Here is a 22,330-nt window from a genome sequence, read left to right on the forward strand (position 1 = left end):
ACTTAATGTGTTTTAGAAGTAGGCAGCATGGTTTCTATCTACACAGTTCAACTTTAAAACTGTGATACAGCCCTTTCTCAGCACCATGTTTGACCTCCATTTGGGAGGCTAGACTTGAACATGATTCTGCCTTAAGGCAATGTAAGTGCTTCTGCTAGTGAACCATTTTCAGAATTGCTAGTGGACAAGCCTTCATTTCTTTTGAGTGAGCTCAGTACTTAGGACAAGAGCCTCTTGACCATACTCTATGCTTCCTTTTATTCACACCTAGTTACCCAATTAGCTCTCTGTTAGCCACACCATTGCAATGTCCTTGCTCTTTGAAAGCTTGCTTTGTAGCTTTTAACCCCTTATTAACACACTGCTTGAATCACTTACAACTTGGGTTCTCAAGTTTTTTCATAGTGTGGACCACACTTCAATACAGAGATTAGTGGACTCCTCTCTCTGCATTCACAGTTGCATAGCTTGTGGCAAAGACAGCAATTGCTAGCATGGAAAAATAATATTAGAAAAATGTGTATGTGCTTTCAGCTGTATTTTAATTCAGTTTCGCTGCTGGATGTAACGAAGAGGAGCCAACACCATGTGGCCACCAGCAGTGTTCTGTGGTCCACTGTCCATAGTTTAACAACCTCTAACTCTTTGTGGGTGGGTGGGTGCTGTTCTCAGAAACTTAAATTTAAAAGGACAGTGATCCCTGTAAAAATAAATGAGCAAAAGGATATATTATAGAGGTTTTTTTAGGCTTTATATTAATGGGGTTTGGGTGTTTCATGGCTATCTAAAGCACCACCCCAGCTAACAAAATTAAACTGCTTGTGTGTTGCTGTTTTGTACTAAAAGAGACAGGCTGCAAAGAAACCGAACAATCCCCTTTCCATGATTGTTTCCTCTTCCTCGTTTCAACACTGCCTTTTCCCAAACAGCAGTAGCAGCCTGGTTCAAAACCCAGTGAGGTCAATGGGACGACTTCACACCAGTGAGCTTTGTAGCTCTACCTTCTAATCTCTTATCTTGCTGGTTCCCCGTGTCTAGTCATAACTTGTAATTACAATGCCTAGGGATCCATTTTACTGTTTCTCAATTGGAGGGGAGTGTACCAATATTCCTATATCTCTAGCTCTCTGTAGCAGCCATTCAAGGCAACAGCCAAACGACACACAACATATTGTGAAATAAATGGCTGAGTATGGTAACAGCTGAGTGTAGCACTTTACCAAGTGTTGAAGTAAATGGTTGATGAGGTAGAAAGTGTTGAAATAAATGCCATTCTAACACTTCATACTTTAAATTGTAAAATATTGCTATGTTTCATCATGTGCTTTTCATCTACCCACCTATGGATACGTGTTTGGAGGCATGAAGTTGCAGCCCTTACTCATCTGAAGTCCTTGTTGGCATGAAATTGGACTACTCCTGTGAGTAAAGGGTGTGGGGGTTTTTAGGAGTTTTTTTGTTTTGTTTTGTTTTTTATTAAGGCCTGTATTTATGTCTAAGCACTTCCCTGAGATTGTCAGAGTTTTCATAGGATAGATCTAGGATATAGCGTAGAAGTAGGATTCTTTTTAGCAACTAGAAAGGAGAAATGAGGCTTGGCGGTGGATTTCAAGCATATCCCAGCCTCCAATAGTTGCATCACTCAGTCCTCAGGTTCGTTGGCTTGTGGAATCTTTGCTGTACAGATTGGTCACTTTCACCTTCACTTGGCCTTCTACTTAACTTGGGATCTGTAGTGGTGTACTGTTCTGTGATAATCATGGTTTTGCAAATTTTCATCTTTTACTTGCCAGGTCAGCTATGACCTTTCATCTTGATCTCTGAGCACACAAATTCTAGAAGCTTGTACACAAATAAACAAAGTTGACTGGAAGAGGCCTTTTGTGAATGAAACCCAAATAGAGTTGTTGCACAGTGGTTTTTGTTGGCTGCCAAGCAAACAACTTCTGACCTGAAAGAAGTGCTTTTCATTTCTTGTGTGGAGTGGCACAGGGTATGTCATTTGAAAGAAAAGACCATTATTTTCCATCTAAGTCAGCAATGTATGACAAGTCACATGTTTAGTACAGTTCCCTCCAGCTTCAAGTGTATTGTAAACTATGGGCTAGATTGTGGCGTAGGCTAAAATGTCCTGGCAGGGTGTGGTTGTGGAAGCACGCTGCCTCCGTGGGAGCTCCTGAGGACATTGTGTTTGAGGGCTTGTCTGCTCTCACTACTCATGTACACTGTTTCTGAGGGAGTGCAATCCAATGTGGTTCCTGCCACATTCTTTGAAGGGTGCTCTCTGCTGGCCAGTAAAGAGGTTTGTGTGGCTATAGCATTTCTCCCACTTTGGGGATGCTAGTGCTTCTGTGAGTGCTAGCCTTGCACTGTCCTTGTGCTCCAGAAGAACAAGAGCTACTATTGTGATGGTTGGTGTAGGAATCGGAAGAATCCTCTCTTCCCCTTTATATTTTTGCATAGTCTAGCCCCTGTGTGCTCACCACCAATTACATGTTAGAACCTCTGTGGTGGAGGATGGCTCCAGATAATGTTCTTTTCTCTCAACTTCTTCCTCCTAATGCATTTCTTAATTGGCATGCCCTATATAACGGCTTGTTTAGGGGGTTGTTTATTTGTAGTCTTTGCTGGTCTGTGTGTGCCTAGAACAGAGATCTGATGCTCAGTTCATTGGCTTGATTCATAACATCCTCCTTCACCCCATTTGGATAATTCATTTAATTCTGCCCACCTGCAATTTCTCACATGGTTTGAAGTGGGAGAACATATTCTTCATTTGCAGCTCAAGTCTGTTTGTATAATATTGCTATGAGCTGGTGCTGCTGTGGGGAGGAAAGGAACTTTGCCCTTCCCTCTACTTTCTCCATGGACTGCCCAGTGCTCAGCTCTGGGGACCAGAAGCACCACTTCCCTGCGGGCTGTGAAGCCACCTCCAGAGCCCTGTGGCCTGCTGCTTTCCTTGTCCTATTGCTGATGCTGTGCAGGCAGGAGAAAGGGGGTGAGGAGCTGCTATGGAATTGGGTGCTGGGCAAGAGCAGGGTGGTGGCAACAGCTACAGCAGCAGGAGCTGCTTCTTCCCTCCCTCACTGGTGCTCTTCATGGTCCTACAGACCCATAAATTGTGCTGTGCTCTTAACCTGTGGGATGCAGCCCAGTGGGCAGCCTCTTAACCCTACTTCCAGGTTTTGCCTCCAACCTGTGACGTTCTAGACTAGTGAGTGCCAGGGGTGGGGTGTGTTTATGACAACATGCCTTATATAGGCCACAGCCCCGCTCTCCCCATAGAACAGGCTGAACCCCTAAGACATGGTAGTTTACAGTAGATGATCTAAGCATACATATGCACCATTCATACACAATGGAACATACCCAATTTGCATGCATTTGTGTGTGTGTGGTGTTCATTCTTAACTATTGTGGGTGTAATGTATTTATATTCTATATGTGCACTACATGCATGCATCAGGTAGCAGAGCTCTTATTTTAGCTGAAGTGTCTAGGGCTTTTATTCCTTCAGATGAATTCAACATTATTGTAAGCTGGACACTAATATTATAGGATGTGTACATTGAATGCAGGGTGATTGTATAAATACAGTTTAATAATTTAGTGTAGTCTCTGCGGCTTGTTGCTTTCCTTTTTTTTTTTTTTTAATGTGGTTGTTAATGTACTTCTGCATTCTAAAGCTTTTTGTTTTTAAGCTATCTCTGATATGCAGCTTTCATATCTTGGCACCCAGCTATATTGAACCCCATTGTAAAGTCCCTTCGTGTAAAAGCCATCTAGTTATAACTCTCAAAAATAAGAGGCTTGTCTCCCAAGGACAGCTCCATATTGCGGGTGGAGTATAATCCTTAACATTGTTTTTTTTTGCTTTCAAATAGCTGGGGACAGTGAGTCAAGGAGTGAGAACTCCCTTTGTTTCATGTAGTGTGCATTGCAGGGAAAGAATGTAACAGAGCAGAAAATGAAGAAAGACATAAAAGAATCTCAGCTCAAGGAGGTCAGATCCATCACAGGCTTAGCGTTGCCTTCAAAGATGCCTGGGACAGGTGGCAGTTCAAGACAATCAGAGGAGAAGCATCCGCTAGCGCTGAGATAAGGGATTCTTGCAGAATCCTGCTATCTGGTCCCAGTTCGCTTTGATGTAACTCTGCTAGAGAAGACTTCTGGGAGCCAGCTACTGCTTCCCTCAGTGATAGGCTGCTGTTGTTCAGCCTTTTGAGGTCTCATTATAGTGGTCCTTGAGGATTAATCCTCTTTAAGGTTTACATGGGAATGGTTTTGTCTGAAGGCCCAGCCAGAGACCTGGGTACCACCTGTACAAAGCATTATTGCATTCTTTCTTTCTTTTTTTTTTCTGAGTGGTTCATATTTAACAGTATTTGACAGAAAGCTAAAACCAAACATCTAGCCTTTTTTGGCTTCCCTCTTTGGCTGTTACTGAGTTTTTGTTGAGCACAGCTTGAGCAGTTCTTTGCAGACACTGAACCATTAGCAGTAAATTGTCAGTTTCCGGTTACTCTATTTAGCCTGCTGTTTTTGGCAGTTTTTCTTTTCTTTCCTTCCTTGCCTTTCCTACCCTCCCCCCTTTTCCCTTTTTTAAAGGAGGGAAGCTATGGTGCTGTTTGTCTGCAGTATTATAGATTGTCCCACTGATGCCTTATAAGTATGCCTGCAGTAGAGGATTGTACTTCGTACTGTTTTGCTCAGGATTGAAAGCATCCAACACCGAAAGGCCACAAGTAACATTTATGTTGATTTTGTATAAAAAGAGCCTATTTGCGGTTTCAGGTGCTTGCACGCTATTATGAAAAACTTTTATGTTTCTCTTTAAGGAATAAGGTCCTGCTGCTGCTCCTGCTCCCAATGATATCAACAACAAACTGTCAGTGGTAATCATGGATGCAGAATCTGGCCCTGTATTTTGCTATGTGAAAGGAAAGCTCTATTTTCATGTCTTGTTGACATATTTTGTTGGTGATGCTTGTACATTATTACATGATAAAATGTGGATTTTTTCAAGGATGGGAAAAGGACTGTAAACTTGATTCTGAAAAAAGTATTGTGTCCCCAGCAGTTGGGGGGAAAAAACAACAACGTTTACTGTTGTGCATTGTTTCCCTGATTAAACAAAACATTGCAAAATCATTTTGATATGTTATGGCTTTAAGGTGGTGGTTGGGGTAAAAATAATGGGAAAATTATATGATATTGGATAAAGGAAAATAATAAGTTGGTGATTTTGACACAGAAAATCGTATTATACTTATTGTTTTGGGGATACTGATTGGCTCCAGGGATTCAGATCTAGCCTAGTTTAGTAATGACTGATAGGCTTTAAGATCAGACAGCTGTTTCCTCTGTGACCTACGTTAAAGAACTTGGTGATCTCAGTTCAGTTCATTGTTGGTAAGTGGTCACATGATTAAAAAAAAACTGTATCACCAGCTGACAATTTGAGGAACAGGCCCAGAACTGAATGGTCATGCCGTCTCCGGTACCCTCTAATCCAGAGAGGTACTCCCACCGAAGAATTTGAGCAGGATAAAGTAAGGAGGGTTGCATTGCTGTTGCCTGTGCCTGTTCGGTAGCTAAATAGTGACTTCAGCTTTTAGAGGTGTCAACTGATCACTCAAGTACAAGTACAAGCGCTATACTTCAGTTTGTTTGGAAGTTATCAGCAAACTTCTGTTCTACAGTTTTGTAGCTTAATAGTGTTCTCTCTTAATATAGGAATGTTTAAATTTGCATTGAATGTATGTGTATATATAGCATGATAACTTTATATGTTTACATAAGCCTTATAGGGAGCCTTGCTTACGCTGCCTGTAGGGGCCTAACACTTTACATTATTAACACACCTGGCTATAACTGTCATCCATTCCTGAATTTCCCAAATCGTGATATCAATTTAAAAGCAATACATATATTTACATTTTACTGTATTTGTGAATATTAATAAGCTCTGTCCATACAAATTACATAATTGTTTCCCTACTAACTAATTCCAAGTGGGAGGAGCAGAAGGAGACTAAGAAAAGGAGAGAAAAGCCACATAAAATAAGTTTAAGAAACAAAATATGTCATGGTGTGAGGTGTAATAGAATCATTCAGGAACTCCTGCCCTCCTAAGTAATGCAGTCATCTAAAATTCTTGGCAATCTAAGCTTTTATATATTAAAAAATACACACACCACCTATTTGATTTATACTCACATACACATATATATTAGGGTTGTCAAGCGATTAAAAAAATTAATTGCGATGAATCACGTGATTCAGAAAATTAATCACCATTAATCGTGTAGTTAATCACAGTGTTAATAGAATACCATTTATTTAAATATTTTTGGATGTTTTCTACATTTTCAAATATATTGATTTCAGTTACAACACAGGATGGAAAGGTACAATGCTCACCTTATATTTATTTTTTATTACAAATATTTGCACTGTAAAAAACAAAAGAAATAGTATTTTTCAGTTCACCTAATAAAATACTGTAGTGCAATCTCTTTATCATGAAAGTTGAACTTACAAATGTAGAAATATGTACAAAAAGACCTGCATTCAAAAATAAAACAGTCAATTTTTAGCATCTGCAAGTCCACTCCGTCCTATTTCTTGTTCAGCCAAGTTTGTTTACATTTGCAGGAGATAATGCTGCCCACTTTTTGTTCACAATGTCATCTGAAAGTGAGAACAGGCATTCGCATGGTACTGCTGTAGCCGGCATCACAAGATATTTATGTGCCAGATGCGCTAAAGATTCATTATGTCCCTTCATGCTTCAACCACCATTCCAGAAGACATGCATCCATGCTGATGACGGGTTCTGCTCAATAACAATCCAAAGCAGTGTGGACCGACACATGTTCATTTTCATCATCTGGGTCAGATGCCACCAGCAGAAGGTTGATTTTCTTTTTTGGTATTTCAGGTTCTGTAGTTTCCGCATTGGAGTGTTGCTCTTTTAAGATTTCTGAAAGTATGCTCCACACCTCATCCCTCTCAGATTCTTAAACCTTGGGTCAAGTGCTTTAGAAATCTCACATTGGTACCTTCTTTGCATTTTGTCAAATCTGCAGTGAAAGTGTTCTTAAAATGAACGTGTGCTGAGTCATCATGCGAGACTACTATAACTTGAAATATATGGCAGAATACGGGTAAAACAGAGCCAGAGACATACAATTCTCCTCCAAGGAGTTCAGTCTAAAATTTAATTAACACCTTATTTATTTAATGAGCGTCATAAGCATTGACATATGTCCTCTGGAATGGTGGCCAAAGCAAGATAGGACATGCGAATGTTTAGCATATCTGGCATGTAAATACCTTGCAATGCCGACTACAGAAGAGCCGTTCAAATGCCTATTCTTACTTTCTGATGGCATTGTAAATAAGAAGTGGGCAGCATTATCTCCCATACATATAAACAAACTTGATTGTCTTAGTGATTGGCTGAACAAGAAGTAGGACTGAGTGGACTTCTAGGCTCTAAAGGTTTACATTGTTTTGTTTTTGAGTGCAGTTATGTAACCAAAAAACCTACATTTGTAAGTTACACTTTCATGATAAAGAGATTTCACTACAGTACTTGTATGAGGTGAATTGAAAAATACTATTTCTTTTGTTTATCATTTTTACAATGCAAATATTTGTAATGAAAAAAATTCAAAGTGAGCACTGGACACTTTGTATTCTGTGTTGTAATTGAAATCAATATATTTGAAAATGTAGAAAAACATCCAAAAATATTTAATAAATTTCAGTTGGTATTCTATAGTTTAACAGCACAATTAAAATGGCGATTAATCATGATTAATTTTTTAATTGAGATCAATTTTTTGCATTAATCATGTGAGTTAACTGCGATTAATCAACAGCCCTATAAAGGATGCATGCTGGAGTTGGGGAGGGAGAATGGCCAGTGCTCCCCATGTTAGCATAAATTACTATTCTGTATTCACAGACCCGAGTTTTTAAATGAGGATAATTATTTCTTTTAATTATTTTCCAAATAATAAAAGTGCCTTGTAATCGGTGAGAGCAGCCAACCTGAAAAAAAAATAAGACTGTAAATTTCAACCATTCTTCATCAAGAGAGGAAAACAGTGTCTTAAAATGAGATTCTTGTATTTTCCCCACCTTTCCATAACCCTAACATAGCTGACAGTTTTTGTTCAAACTGAGAACAAACATGAAATACTTCACTGTCCTCCACCCCCAAAGTGAAATTTGGAGGTTATCAGCTAAAAATAGGGTTTTAAAATGAAAATCTTGAAATCTATTTATGGCAGGTGCTTCTTGGTACTTGTTCTAATATATTACATACATTGAGAGTTTTTGCAGCTTTGGTGTCTCCATGCCTCTTGGTAGTTCTGAGGGCAGTAAATATTATATATTTGCAGCGGTCACTTGTTACTCTTTTTTTCCTCTGGAAGGAATGAAAACTGAATTGAAACTGATCTCAGATTAGTCAGTGTGAAACTGATTAGGAGTCAGTAATTGGAAGCATCACAGTATCAGTGTCTAAATGATAAAAGGATATTTTCCGTAGCAGTAACTCTCCTCATTCTTAAAAGGTACCATGCATGCCACCACCCAGCCTATGATTTTCTGCTGTGTGATATAGAATTTTATTCTGCACTGAGCAAAGCAATTTTTAAAGTCCAGTCCTGCAGTATTTTGCACTCAGAATGTATGTAAAATGTAATGAGATGTGTAAGAACTGTAGGATTTAGCCCTAATTTTATTGGTTCAGTGAAATCAACCTGTTTGTTACAGAGTAGAGCACTTGGCACAAATACTAACGACATTAACCAAGGGTTTGATTAAAATGAAGCTGGATCCAGATATACCAAAATGCCTTTCCACAAAAAACTTGAAGGGTCTTCACAGAAAGATCCTTCCTCTTTCTTTGAACTATTCTTCTTACCCAAACCTCCAAACCTTTCCCCCACTTTTTCCCTGGGATGTCTCCCCCAGCCTCTTTTCTATGTTATCTAGACCTCTTTCACCTACAACCCTTCCTTTTGCTGACTCTCCATACACTTTCTACTCTCTCCCATCAAGAACCTCCAGACGTTCAGCCTTGCAGAGATAACCACTATCCATGCAAGACTCCCTGTCCCTCCTCAGTCCATGCTGTGGAACCTCATTTTACATAGCATCTCTTGATCAACCAGAGTAGGGGAACCTCCTGGAAACAGAACCAAGCTGTCCAGGAGCTAGCAGGAACCTGTGTGGCAGAGAGGAATCAAAAAATGATTCATGCAGATATCAAAGGATGTGCAGGTTCAACGGGAGTTGGATCAAACTCTGTGTAGGCTGAAGCATTGACTGATTGCAGCATAGGAAGAACATAAAGGTCCTTCCTGTGTGACAGCTTACAGGCATCCACTTTAGCTCAAGTGGTAGAGGTCTGTGTTTTTGAAGCTGTGGCACCAGTGTTCTAATCCTGGCTCTGCAGGTGGCTGTGGTTTATTATGGGGAGGTGATGGTCGCTTCTTAGTTAAGGTTACAGTCCCATTATAAGACTGATTTAGACTCACTTGTAGTGCAAAAAGAGAAATCCTCCTCCTTTCAGAGTTTTAGGGTTAAGTCTCATTAACATGCGCTAAAAATATTAATTCAGTTAAGGACTTTTTGAAATGAAAAGACTTCCTTTATAACATTTTTGCAAAGTCTCTGTTTCATTGTGTCCCTGAATTTACTCAGCAAAAGCCACGACATTTGGAGGGGGGAAAAAAGTAGATTTGACATTGGCTCATGCAAGAGGCAGTTTGCAAGAGCGAGAATAGTAAAGTATTTAAGGATTTGCCATTATATGAACATAGGCATGATGCTCTGTCAGTGAAGACAATGGAGAAAAAATGTGATGGAGAATATTTTCAGCATTGACTTCTGAACTGACCTGGCCTATTTTTCAAAAATGAAGCAAAACACCAGGATTATAACCACCAGATTAGAAAAAAAGACTCCTCCCCATCTACTCCGTAACAGATGTTGTAGGAATGTGCACACGTCCAATTTCCATTTGAGGTAACTGAGGACCAGAGAGCTTGTGACTTGTTCATAAGAAGTTTGTGGCAGAGCTGTGAATAAAATAGTTATCTAATGAACTAGACTCATGGTTTACTCATTAACCCATAAGGCCTTTCATGAAATCTGCTTTAAATCTCTGTTCTTAGCTATAAATGCCCCTCCCGGCATCTTTGTCCAGACACTAACTGCAAAACATTATTATTACCCAGATCTTTTCAGATGAATTTACTAAGGAACCAAAGGATAGCGAATTGGTTGATAATCACTAATAGTAGGATAGGCATTGGCTATGGAACCGAAAGAGTCCCAATGGCAGATTTTCTTAAAAGAAGACTGAAAACTAGACTCCTAGACCCTGATTATGCCTCAAAATAAGTTTGCTGTTTTTCAAATTACTGAGTACATAGCAGCTTCCATTGAAATCAATAGAAGCTGCTTGGTGCTCAGCATTTTTGAAAATCAGACCACTTATTTTGAAGCCTAAATCAAGTTTTAGATCAGCGGGACTTGTACTCCAAGCCCTTAGTCAATTAGGTACTTTTGAAAATCCCTTCCTAGGAGCCTAATTTTTGGCTCCTATTTTTGAAAATCCTGGCCCTAGTTTTGAGTCTTGAAAATTAATTTGTTGTCATTTTCTTTTCCTTTTTTTAAAGCAACTTTTGCCACATTCACTTTGAAGGCAGGCATGTGTGGCTAATTTAGCTACATAATGAAAGTGCAAGAGTTGTCAGGTCTGCAGTGAATGAGGCAGATCTCCACAGGAGCGATTATCAACTTGGCCAGCTAAGCTCACTCCTTTTAGTTTAATAATATGGTGGCCCATTCATTGAAAATTTAAATAATGACAACCCTGATTCATGAAGACACTTAAGCACCTGCTTAAAAGCGTCCTAAAAGTGCTTAAGCTCCATTTGACTTCAGTAAGATTTAATCTATGCTTGAAGTTAAGCACTTGCTCCACTGTTGCCCTGAACAGGGATGCTTTTATGAATCAGGGTAAGAAACTTCAGGCACCTGCACAAAGAAAGAAAAAATGAAACACGTGGTGAGGTAAAAACTCATGGGAAATTCCAGAAAGAAAAACATTCATTTCAGTAGACAGCTAAGGTTTCTAAGTGACAAAGAGTGAGGTTACCTGTCTCGTGACTTACACAATCTGAGCTCTTATAAACAAGAACACTAATAGTTAAGAAGATCATAAATCTTACACTATCCAGATAATAAACAAGCACATTATTTATATCAGTTATAAACTCTTATCAAGTATTGAACTCCATCTATGACATTTTAAGTGCTTTTTTATACACCATAAGTACTTGACAAAAAAATTCTACTGTCAGTTAATAAATATATCAACTGGTAACATTTCCTCTTTAAAAGATTATGATAACATGAATAAAAATAATTTAAAAAACAAAACAAAAAGCCCAACAATTCAGGGGTCAGAGTTAAGGTTTTGTTTTGTGATGAAAGATGCATTCCTTTATATGTAACGAGAATAATGTGTGTGTGTGTTATATGGACAGAGTAAGATTTATTGTGTCCATAACTATTAATATATTTCCTTTTAAATTGCTTGGGTTTTGCAAATGATATGTTACATAAATAAACTTCTGGCACTTAACAACCATAACAGACTTCCGAAACAAATCTTACTTTTGGAATAAACAGTTTGGACCAATATCCAATTTAATAAACTCTTCCAGTTCCTCCCCAGCTATCGCCAAACCCAGAATTCTCCCATTCCACTCCACATCTTTAACTACCCCTCCTCACCAGCAAAAACCTTGGAGAACAATTGTCTTGCAGGATGACTCAAAGGTCAGTCAATTTGGGCTTTTGCAAACTATTGGGAAAAGTGAATTCCACAATCAAGGATCCCTTCCTGAAAACCACCTGCCTACACTTGGCTCATGGTTAAACCAGGGCACTGCTAACTCATGTGCCTGTCAACCTCAAATACCATTGTATTACAAAGGGAAAAAAGGTGGTCGCTAAGATAAGTAGCGCACAACCATTTTAAGGCCGTATCAGTTCAAGCCCACACTTTAAATTGCAATAGTAATTGAACTGGAAGCCAGTGCCTACATTGTGTGCCTACAGAGCACATGCCTACAGTGTGTGTGGGTATTTGTACAGTATCTGGGTACCTGTGCATATAGCTAGATACACAATAAGTAATTAAAAGTCTGCATATCTTATTGGGTTTTTTCCCCTCAAAAAATCTGATTGTTGATGGAAACAATGCTGAGGGATTTTTATTCTTGATGACCAGGTCAGGTGTGTGTCTTGTAATTTGTATCTATTCATCTGCTATATCTGCTACACTGTATTTAATCTCAGCAGTGGAATTTGTATATGTTACAGCAGCAGCAAACACTAGGCACTGAGCAACATTCAAAATTTTCTCCTCCTTTCTCTTGTACTTTTGCTCTTATAGAATAAAGAACAAACAAAACCAAACCTTTATGACCCTGCATGAGGATTCTGGGAAAGGAATCATAAACAGTACCTTGCTGATGTGTTTTAATAAATACTAGTTTACTGCATCCCACAACAGAGAGCAAATACATGCAATTACTTGCAAATTTCTTCAGTGTTTGTACTTATAAATCTCTGCCTAAATCTTCCCAGCTGGGAGTTAGGCTAGTCTTTTTGCTGTGGAAGCAGGCCTTTGTTCTCATGTTCAGCTTCAGCTCAGTCTGGAGTAATTCAGAAACGTATTAGATAGATTGCTGCTCCCAAAAGGCATAATGAAATAACCTTCACTCCCAGCCTTAGGGAAATAAGCACACAATCAGGGTTTGGGCAGATTTCTCGATTAAACAAAGAACTAACTGTGCACAAATTGCTCCATAACAATTTGTAAAGAGTCCACTTTATAAATTTCTTGCAGATGCAAAGCTGATATTTTTTAATCAGAGCGGCAGGGCTGTTAAAGTCAAAATGTCTTCAACATTTTCCCTTTGCTCAATAATTAGAATCAAAAATATTTAGATTTAAAATTGAATTGGTAACCATTCTGGGGTGTTTTTTGTTTCATTTTTTGAAAATCAGTGAAATGTGATGTCAACCGCAAACTAAAATCCCCATTTAATATATATAATTAACTCGTCCAGCTGGAATAGATATAGGATAACTTTGTGCTGTCAATTTTTATTTTGGTAAATTTCATATTGGATACAACAAAGGAATGAAAAGTTATTGTGCTTAATGTTGTTGTGACTTAAGGTGTTCTCTGGTCAAATTATTCAATAAATCAAAATCAGGCTCTTGTTGTAACCACTAAACATTGTTTAGAATAGGATATTTAGGAGATGTTTAGTAGCTTTCCATTGATTGAACAAGACACTCATGTCAGGCAAAAAGCATGCATATTTTGATGAATTGCAGTATTTGGTTGCAAGTCTAGGGACCTGGTAAACTGTGGTTCATATTTTTACTTGTCTTTGTTTGTTTTTAACTTGAAAGCTTACATTGCATGGAAAAATACCACTCTAAATATTAATACTGAAGCCTAACTTCTTATCTATAACCCATACTTTAATGCTATGACCCCCCCCTCCCCCCCCCCCGCATTTAAGAACACATACATATTTGTGTACATTAGCTTGGAATAGATTACCTCATTCTACAGCTACTTAGAGAGTCCTCTATTCTATGCTAACCTAAACAAACAGAGATATTGCTATATTTCATTGAGAATGGCTGCGAATTTCAGACTCTACTTTCTATGAAATGAAGTTACAGTTCTCTGGTCTGGTCCCCATCTGATTCATCAGTGTAGATCAAAAGTAACTAAATTGAAGTCAATGGAATTATGGTGGTGCAAGAGAGGGAAGAATCCATTCCTTTCTGTTCCCCACATCAGATTCTGAAGTGTAGTTGTACTTTCAACAGACACTGGTTGGTTGTGTTTTTTTGCTGTTTCTACCAATAAAAGTGTTCAATTAGTGATTTAAAATTTTTTCTCAAACAAATAGAACCTGCTTACTGTGAACGTAGATACAGTAAAACAGTGGCCACCCTGCAGTTCATATTATAGTGATTCTTCACCTATAGGCAATTAATTCTGTGTGTGGGTAAAAAAAGACATGACTAGAATAACAGGATTCTACCAAGCAGCATAGTATGCATATAACTGCATCCACACATATGGATTGTACCACTTTAATCAGGCTGGTTTCTAATCTGATATAGTTAAAATGGTACAAAACCACTGTGTATATCAGCCCTAAGAAATAGAAAGGTGAAAATACAACACATTCAGGGCCTGCTCCTATAAGGTGCTGAGCACTCTCAACTGAACTCAGTACCACACAGGAAGTTATCTGTATGTCACGCAATTGACATCATGGTATTAAACAAAACAAATACCTTCATATTTTGGCTCTAATACTCTCTGGGTCCAATATTTTACCTTTCATAGGTCGCTGGTAGATTCTCATCTGGTGTAAATCGGCATAGCTCCATTGATGCCTATCCCATTAAAATGAAAAACAGCAAGTAGCATTTGTCATGCTGCGAAAGTCCAGATTTGTTAGGAACAGATGTATAATCCCCAGTGTTGTCTATCCCTTAGTAGTGTGCAACCCTAGGGCTTGATCTTATTCCCACTGAAATCAGTGGGAGAATGGGAGCAAAATTTGACTCCTACTTGTGCTAAGGTTAGTTGTGGTTTGTCTGTGTGAGAAATGAGAAAATAAAAGGAAATATATAAATACTTATACAGAAAGATGAACAGACTATTTCTGTGTAAGTGCGTATATGTGCATGTGCGTGTGCGCACCCACGTGGATCATGTTTACTTCATGCATGTGAGTCTACTCAATTTATCTTGCATGTAAAATAATGGAATATTTGAGTGATTTTTTGGGAAACGAGGATAGTAGAGCTATGTTGTTAGAGTAACAAAATGGTAACTGGCATCTTGAGTTAAAGGGAAAAAAAACCCACTGAATTTACTGGGAAACTCATCTTATCCCTTACGTTGTTTCATGTTTGACAGGATCTTCTGACAGCTTTTACCCATCAAGCAGATATGAAACACTGTTCAAACGTCTTCTATTCTGATAACTGAGCCCAGTGTTAGGAAATGAACTTTACAGTTACAGTGGACATTTAATTAACTACAGTACTGTCGTTCCAATAGAGACAGTAACAACTGCTTGAGGTACTGTACATTTATGCTAGAGAATCTGCAGTGGCATGTTGAACAGGAAGGCTCCAACTCGGTCTTCTTTTAAAGTTGCATTTAAATGTATACTAGATACGCATTCATCACTTTAATCTAAACTCTACTGTAAATTAACATGTATAGCCTCTGAGATCATACACTCTCACAGAAGTACTCTAATGAAACTTGGCAGCTTTTACCCAATAACATCATTTGTTCCATTCACCAGCAAAAGCAGACCTGAAACAAGTCAAAACTGTTTTCAGTAATGACTTCCATTTTTTTCGAGTCTTAAATGTCTCCTGTCCTGTACGTATTTCATGTTAAGTCAAAAGCACTACAAGCCTGCATATGTATCAAAGGAAAGCTCACTTGTATAAGATCCTGAGATGTTTGTCATTTACCAATTAGGATATGAGTGACTTGTCAGTAAGTCAGCTTTCGTCTCAAAACTGTTACATTAGGTGCTTGATGTTCACAGTTGTTGGAACAAGTAAAATTGCCTGTCAAGTGAATGATTTTGTCATAAAGTTCTTTGCGTACCAGTTGGTACCCATATAAGGCTGAGTTGAAAACCTTATTCTAAAGTATGAAATAGTGTAAAATATTGAAATATAAAGCTTTTACTTGTTTCAAACCTTTTCTTGACTTGGTCAAAATCACATGTGTTTTATCATAGCAGCACCATGGGGGTTGAGTTGGTGAACTTTTCTGTTATGACAACTTATTTTCAGAAGGAAAGGAGTTGGTCACAATTTGATGTTCTTGGATTAAACTTGACATACAAGGTTTGTCCCTGAAGAAGTTATTTTTATCTTATTTGAAAAAAAAAAAGTTGGCCATTTTAAGGTGTAACAATGAAAATAAAAAAGGAAGTGGCTGTTTTTAGATAGTTTTGTGTGACCTAAATAGAAAAGAAAAAAAATAGCTACTCCTCTCCCCTCTTTCTGAACCTGCATACTTCCACAGCCTCCTTTCCTGCTATCTATTCTCTACCCTCTGTTTTCTGCAATACACCCATTCCATTCCTCACGCTTCTGTATTCCAGTGTGGCTGTTTCCTCCTCCTCTTCCTTGCTTTCTGGGTGCCAGAAAGGGGGTAAACAGCATTGAGACCACAGGAGAAACTGTGAGCCTACTCTCAGTTCCTGGGCCTGACACCACAGTAGCCTCTGGTGACTATCTGTTGGTACAACATGTTCTGTAGACATTTTAAGTGTTTGTTGCTGTTTAATACTAAAAATATAAAATGACCAACACTCTTCCTCATGCTTTACATCTCCAAAGCACTTTACAAACATGAACTAAGTAGGGTAAAAGTTGCCCTAGCATAAAGGGCATGCTCAAGGTCTTCTGTGTCCATTCTGTAAGGGGCTGAGCTAGAGATTGGGTCCAGGTGGAGTATCTCTCTGCCCAGATTGATCTCTACGCTTTCTGCGTGCCACAGAGGTGGTCTCAAATAGGGTGGCTTATCAAGGGGGTTGTGGATTAGCATAGATTGAGTGTCCTTAGGACCCAGGATGTATGAGACCCACTGGCTCAGAAATCCCTTGGTGACGTTTCCAGTCAATGGGCTAGAACAGTGGTCCCCAACCTTTCTGTGGCCAAGAGCACATTCATGCCTTCAGAAGAGTGTGGCGGCATTTCGGTGGCGATGCTTCTCCGGTGGCTGCACTTCTTGACGGTATTTCGGCAGCAGCTTCTCCACCGGAAGCGCTCATTGGCGGCATGTTCTCTGGTGAATGCGCTCCACTCCTCTTAGTTCCTTGGCGCCGGCCCTAACCACGGGCACAGAGAAATGCCCCAGTGGGCGCCATGGTGCCCCCGGGCACCGCATTGGGGACCACTGGGCTAGAATAACAGTTGTGGAGGGCCTGCACTCCAGTCCTGCCAGTCCATGCAGTCAGGATTTGAGGGTACATTTCACCCTTAGTACTTACCTAAGAGAAGATTGTTCTCCTTTTCTAGTTTCATTTTCTTTTACAGCTCTGTGCACAACTGAAGGTACGGGTCACAAATTTCAAAAATGGGTGCCCAAAGTTAGATACAAGTGCTCAGTGCCCAGAGGCTGCCATTGGAAGCAATGGCTGGGTAATCAGCACACTTGACAATTGGGGTGAAATCCTGACCCCAGTGAAGTCAATGGTAAAACTCTTATTGACTTCAGTGTAGCCAGGATTTAGGTGCCAGAATAAGGATTTAGGAGCTTAATTTTAGACACTTTCAAAATCTTGGTCATAATGTACCCTGCTTTGTCTTAGATTCAGCTGCTAGCTTAAGTTCTATAAAGTACTGTAAATAGTTTTACTTGTTTTGTTTTGCAACTAACTTTAAAATTGTAATAATCTGTTTGCATGTTACATTATCATTTCATTTTAGAATATCTGCATCACAGTATTTACTTACTTTGTAATTTAGAAACATTTGTAATTAAAAGCTAGAATTAAAACAATGAAAGACAAGGACAAGACTTGATCATGCAGCTGGGTAAAAATCAACAGCAACAATGCAAAAACCTCAGCATATTAGAGCATGTATCTTATCCTTGTATTTAGTTTATCCTTCCTTTTCATCATCAGATGCTTCTCTTTCTCTGCTACCCAACCCATTTTGGAAGAAATACATATGTTTCCAGGTGTTTTAGAATAACTGTGCAACTTACACATCTTTGATTTTAGTGAAGTTGTCTAGTATACCTTTTGTAATACCACTTGTTGCACAATTATACTGCTGGAGAAGATGCAAGCTCTGTAAAAATCAGAATGAGAATTGAAGAAAGTTAAGGTACATTAAAGGCCTTTCTGCTCCTAAATTTTCTCACTTAAAGGGCTTGCATTTTTTATGAGCAGACCACGTAGTATAGTAAAATGGTGTACGTTCAGCACACTACGAAACAATACTTTCATTGGAAAGAAAAATCTGGCTGCTAGAAAATACCCATATTACGAGGGAAATGAATCAAATTATGACAGTAGTTGCGTGTGTTTGAAACCTGACCGAGTAACCTATCACTGCAAAGCATTTTCCTATCTCAGTGTTGTCTCCCCGCCCTCTGCAACTCTGAGGAAGTGGATGCTACACACCAACTCATTCACAAAAATCCTGGCAGGGGGCCAGCTTCCCTCTCTGTCTTCCTCTGCGAGTCAAGCTCCAGTCTCTCTTCCCTGCTTCTCTTTCTCCTGCCTTAATGCCCCATGCAGTTTTTGCCTGCCAGATTTGTACCTGCATCAGCAACAAATGGAGATCTAAAAGACTCTACTTTCTTTCTTTGACTCTTTCATTTGCTGCATACTGTTCTTCCGTAGCTGCTTTAGTTTGTATTAGCTTTGATTCTGCTATTCAGATGTTTGCTCTTACTTCCAAAGTGTTCATGTGCACACCAGTGGACTGTTGGTTTTTGACCTGTTATGTTACTTTATTTCCTGATTTTTTTTTCTTAAAGCTATCTTACTGTTCTTGATCACTGCCTATCATTTCAAAGAGACATGTGGCTACATGCTGCTGCCAGCAGTGAAAAAGTACAGAAGACATCACAGACTTCCGAATGCCCGTCATTTGCCAATACTTCTTCCCCAGCTGGTTTGGCACTATACCTGTTATGGCTGCGGCGACTGCTGCTGTAGCTATAGAAGCATGGCAGGATTTAGATGCATACTTCATCATAGACCTGTGCCAATGCCTGTGGGTTTGAGTCTGAAGTTGTAAGCTGGAAAAAAGTGTACACTGAATGGCTCCAACAGTGATTCCCACCTGCTGTGAGAATGTGGATTTGGGTAGTGTCCAAGCTCTGAATTTTTCCACGTCGGGGTAGCACTGTATTAAGAGGCACCAGATACTGAATAGAAAATGTTGACTGCAAAAATCTTCCTAGCAGATACCTGACTGTTTTTTGTCAATTAGAAGGAAACTCTGTGGCGATTGTACAACTCTTGTTCAGACTCTCAAGTTACAATGAGATATGTTACTGTTGGTCAGATTTTCAAAAAGACCTCAGCCCATTGGGTGCTGAGCTCTTTTGGAAATCTGGCTGTATATGTCTGTATATGCAGCGCCTCGCACAATGGGGCCCTTGTCTTGTTGAGGCCTCTAGGCACTAATGCAATATAAATGTTAAATGATTACTGCAAAAATGGAGAACTAAAAATGTGCTCTCAATTACACTCATGTAAATATAGTTATCTCTATTGATTTAGTGGAGCTACTCTAGATTTACGCTGATGTAAGTGAAAGCGTAATTTGGCCCTGGTAGAAATGCTTTGAATAAACACCCCTCCAAGCACAACTCCCCAAACAAGCAACGATCGCAATCTCCAATTCTTTCCTCCCTGCCAAAAAAGGAATCTTAAATCCTAGTCATTGGGTGAAAAATCTGGCATCTGTTTTAAGATCTGCTGGTTTTATGTAGGTAGCATTAGTTAATTCTTTGTTGAAGCTGACCTTCTCACTATGTGTGGAAACTAGTACAAATTGGGAGCCATGCGAGTACATTTAATGCAGATGTTCCTTATCCCACTATTTTAAAATTCCTTGTTACAAACCACCAACCAGTTCAAAAAAGGGGAACAAGCTGTTTGCTTCGGGAGCAAATTGCTACAATTAACGAAGAACTTAATTCCAGATTGTTAATAGAGGCCAATTCACTCCCCCCCCGCCAACTGCCCCCACTATTTGCACCTCTCTTAGGAAGCTTCCACTGCAATTGTCAGGGCTCTGTTTCCTATTAGAGTCAACTCCTGAAAAAGGGACCCTTCCCTGGGTGCTCTGAAATTTTCAGAAAGGAAAATCAAAGTCAAATTTGTAATCAGAGACAAATAGGAATGAAAGCCAAATACAATGTGTCAAAGGCAGCTTTTCATCTTGAAAACTGCTTTCTCACCTGACCAAAAAATCCAAAATAACAAAATACCTGGCATAGGCTGAGTATGATAGTCCAAGTCCCTTTCCTTTAATACCTCATGCTCAGATCCTCAAAGGGATTTAGGTGCCTAACTACCATTGAGGATTTGGGCCTTACCCCCCAGCACAGTTTTCATTGGGAGCCTTGTGTCATGCCCTATGTCTTATCCAGTGTTCAGAAGTTTGTTCTAACCTCCAATGTTTCCGGTTTACTGCTCCCTCACTCCTGGCCCCAACACATATCTTTCAGAGGAGAGGGGAGGACATCTAAAGATTTACATGCCATGTCTGCTCAGAAGGGAGCTTACTGCTTGGGAGTTGTTGTAAATAGCTTCTCAGACAGCTATCAGAGCAGGCTAGCCTCCTGCGAAGGAGAGTTTCACAGACAGCAGCTATTCCCATTGAGCCTTCTCCTGCTAGGTGCTGAGTACCCTACTCCCCCTGAAGTCAAAGGGGAAGTTTCACAGAAGATGTTCATCACCTCGCAATTCTGAGTCATTTGTTTGTATTTGTGTCAGTTGTTTATTTTCCCAAAATCGTCACTATGGTATCCATACCAGACTCTCTAACTATAGAGCTATTCATCATATGATGGTCACAGTTTCCATTTTCCATCTACTTCAAAAGTCACAGGGTTTTCAACAAGTTCTTGACTTACAACTGAGAACGCTGGATGTACACATGACTGTTTGCATGGTTATTGCACTGTGTACGCACAAGGAAGGGCAAGCCCATCGTTACTTTTTCTTGATCTTCAGTGAAAGGCGGCTTGTGCCATAGTTATTGTAAACATCAGTGTTCTGCTGCCATCCCATTTTGACTAATGAGAATATGTCACTAAGAGAAATCCAAGAGCACATGTTATTGTTAACTCTGTGTGTTCACATTCCACTATCAAGAAGCACATTGCTGAACTCAAATGTGATTGAGAGTCTCTTGATGATGACCTTGGGTTTGGGCATCCAGTGAGAGGTCATTGTTACCAAAGAAATGTCACCCCAAGTTAAACCTTTAGAGTTGCAGAATAGACCATCAGGAGTGATTCATATTAGTGCTTAACTGGATATTTGTGTTTGTTCAGTGGGTATTTTTCATGTTTATCCTTCTTCAAAGTGAATTCACAGGAATTTTACATACTTTTATTTTTACTTAATTACATTGACTTTTATTGTTGCCACAAACCAGATGGACAGACTGACGCTAATGTAAGAAGTTGAAAGAGAGAAAGAAGTAAAAGAAATAAGGCTTATTGAGCAAGAATCTTGGCTAGTGGTTAGAACAGGGAAGAAACATTACTCTGAAGTTCAAATCCTGGCTCTGTCACTGACTGGCTATGTGACTTAGGTCAAAGTCTCACTGCACCCAGGATTGTCTTCCTTGGGAGGCCCAGTGAGATGGTTGCTTTGCTCTCCTTATTCCAAAATTTAACTGATTAATTTTAAATAGAAAGGGGGATCTGCTGCAGAAGTAGATTCCAGCTACTGCTGGAGTATGTAGACACCTGTTGTGGTTATGTTATTAATTATTGCTCAATTATTCGTTATATTACTAATCTTAACACAAAATCCCTCCCCATTCAAATCCCTCCCCAGATTCCTCCCTACTTCTTGCACCATACGTACAAGGAAGGAGTTTCACTTATTACAGATTGCTGGGTCAGCAGGGAGAAAGTCATTATATCCACTTCTGAGTTTTTTAGTGCATCCTGTCTGCTAGAATCTAAACTCTTTGGGCAGGACACTGTCTTAATTTTTGTGTATTGTACAGAGCTGAGCTCATCAGTATTGAACAAATAATCTTTATGGTGCCATTTGAAAATGTTTTAAAGTTACACTTGTCCAATTAAACTGCATTTCTGGGTGCTGATAGATCGCTGACTGCATCCACTTTTGGGGGGAATGGCCGGGGGGGGGGAGGGGCATTCTTGTGAAGTTTAGCTTTCTCTTTTCGTTTTTTCCTCCAACTTTTTAACTGTAGAATTTAGAATATTTTTTAAAAATTGGCCATCCTAATGGCCATCCCATTAATTTGCCCCCACACAGAGATCTTCCTTTTCTGTGAAGGAAATGTAGAAAATATAGGAACGTCAATTCATTAAATTTCACCAACTCTAAGTGCGTCTTTTTTTTCCTTTTCCATTCTTTCCAGTTTAATTAACCCTTTTCTTTCCTCTTACCTCCAGCTCATTCTATCTCATTTGTATTTCTCA

At 39.3% G+C, this 22,330-nt stretch overlaps 1 protein-coding gene across 7 annotated transcripts in view; it reads left to right on the plus strand.

Moving 5' to 3' along the window:
• Positions 1-22,330, plus strand: part of GLI3 (GLI family zinc finger 3) — a 242,973-nt gene that overhangs the window by 95,407 nt on the left and 125,236 nt on the right. The window lies entirely within an intron of this gene.

Source organism: Chelonia mydas, chromosome 2 (genome assembly GCF_015237465.2).
Source record: "Chelonia mydas isolate rCheMyd1 chromosome 2, rCheMyd1.pri.v2, whole genome shotgun sequence".
In the NCBI taxonomy this organism is placed as follows: Eukaryota; Metazoa; Chordata; order Testudines; family Cheloniidae; genus Chelonia; species Chelonia mydas.